Here is a 2,500-nt window from a genome sequence, read left to right on the forward strand (position 1 = left end):
CTAGCTACCTGTGGCCAGAAAGTTTACAACTGCCTACAAGACAAGGGCTAACATCATCTCACCGCAGTTAACCATCGTCTAAACTTCGTCGACTCAGACAAACGAGCCCACAGCAGGGCATTGAAAAGACATGATGGGGAGTGAAACGAAGTATGCCTCGTACGGGAACATCCATGGATCTCTACCATAGCTATTTACTTGGAAGTATCATTGAGCATATTGCCGATCTCTACAAAGAGCGATAAATCGCAAAATCCCTCTTAATGCACCGTTCGTGATCCTAAATACAGGAAAGGAAGAAAATATACACTTTGCAGTGTCTTGGCGAATTTTTAAGGAAACAGGAAGAACAATTTCACGACAAAAAGAGCAGGTAGCTATTAAATTTCTTATGACAGTGCTTTTATTTAGTTTGTTTGTTATGTTTGCGAATCTGAACCCTATTACAACGATTGCTTGAAACTCCACTTCTTGCGCTTATTCTAAAACTGAAAAATGGGTAAAATTGCAGGAAAAGTGCCGAAATTGCAGGAAAAACTGTTCGATTTTCCGTATGTCAGACAGAAGTTCGACCGACTTTTTTTAAGTCCATATAGAAAAAAAACGCCTAAAAAGAAAGAATAAAGCGCCACAGTCCCAAAGGACGTTTATTGTTATCGCTATTGTTTTCTTGAAACAAAGGAGTGTATGCATAATAAAGTAGGAACCTGTGCGGAAATCTTGCCGTGTGTAGTTTTCAAGAGTAATGCTTCGACATTTTCTATTTGGAATAGGGGTGATTATGAGCACATGAAACAAGGTAATCTATTGAATACATCAGAATAAAAGCTTTCTTTTTCATTTTTCCGTGTACTAAGTGATTTGATGTTTCAAAGTTTAGAGCCTTTAAAGAACATTGTTTTAGCTAAGTACATGTATTACAAACAGTGAATTAAATCGAAAGATATCACATTCAAATTGACATGCTTTGAATGAGACCAAACCTTACGCTCATTTTTTCAAGGCATCAAATGAAATCAAATCCTAATAGGGCACGTAAACTTTGATTGTTGTCTCACTGGAACATTCAGTACTATTGCACAAAGTTGCTAGTAGTTTGTAGTAAATGTGACCCTCCATATGATTTCAGGGACAAAGGCGAAAGCACGCTCACAACACGGTAACACAGCACGCTTAGTGTGTCACAAGACAGGCTTTATGTGCATATATTAGTTTTATACAATAAAGGACACACGACGTTGGTCAGGTTAGCATGCTTGATCTTTGTTTTGGTTGAGCGTGATCAATGTCACGCTTAGTGTGCAAGCTGACACAGGTTAACACGCTAATTTAAACAAAATATAGATTGATATTACTCCATCGTTTATCCAAATCTTTCCCCAGTCTGAACTCAATTGTGGTCAAATGTGATGGGTAAGCTAATTAAAGGGTAAAAAACGAAATGCGATGAATGGATTTTAAACACATATGGTTCCTAAACGTCCACACATAATTTAACAGTGTTGGTATGCCGAAAATTCTAACACTTACTGTGTTTTTTCCTTTTGTGCTGAAACTTATTCACCGTATGACAACTCCAGTATCACAACAACACGATGCGAGCGGTCGCTAAAAGTTATTACTATGGGATATCTTTTGCTTGTAACTATGACAATGCAATCAAAGTGAAGCGTTCTTCGGCTGAGTAAACAAAATTAGCCTTGTTCGGCTTTTAGATCTATCATGGAGTGTTATCGAACAGAAGTTTATGGTGTGTGTGTTAATTGCGAGGATGAAGATGGTGTTCGTGAACTTGCCAAGTTGTACTTCGAGACGCGCGATTGCGATGTAAATGAAGACGCCACCGATACATCAGTCGACAACAGCAGCTCCGAAAGCGACGAGGAACCCGATGAAGAGGAATTCAATTTTGATAGCTCAGAAACTGACTTGTCGGAAAAGGCAAAAATCAATGCATTCTACACCAATACATGTAACTGCAAACTTGGGGAGAATGATCAAGCCTGTAGCAGGAGCCTTTCCCTCAGTGACTACATTGATAGTCGAAACAACTGCCATGAACTGTCTTCCACAGAACTTGATTTTGTCATGTTGGGAGCGATACAGAGCTCAATAAATTGCAGTGATGTTAGCGTCTCGGGCAGATCAGAAAAGAATCGCAAGCAACTGCAAATGACTTTTTTCTACCACGGTAAGAGAATTTGCAGAACAACGTTTTTATTTTTGCATTGCATTGGCAAAAACAAGTTCTGTAGCCTCTTGAAGCATTGTAAGGAAAACGGATTGTCGCTCTGCATCCATGGCAACAAAAAGCGACTTCTGAGTTGGACTGTTCCTTCCCAAACTGCCGAATAAGTCGTGAAATTTATACTGAATATTGCTGAAGAGCAAGCGCTACTTCTTCCTGGGCGTGTTCCTGGCTCTAAGAGAACTGATCTACGTTTACTACCGTCAGCCCTTACAAAAATCGTCTTTGGATGGCCTACACCGGAATTTGCAC

The 2,500-nt window shown here is 39.6% G+C and overlaps 1 pseudogene; it reads left to right on the top strand.

Moving 5' to 3' along the window:
• Positions 1 to 1,722: 1,722 nt before the first annotated feature.
• Positions 1,723 to 2,500, top strand: part of LOC138059285 (uncharacterized) — a 4,457-nt pseudogene continuing 3,679 nt past the window's right edge.

Source organism: Montipora capricornis, chromosome 1 (assembly GCF_036669925.1).
Source record: "Montipora capricornis isolate CH-2021 chromosome 1, ASM3666992v2, whole genome shotgun sequence".
Lineage (NCBI taxonomy): Eukaryota > Metazoa > Cnidaria > Anthozoa > Scleractinia > Acroporidae > Montipora > Montipora capricornis.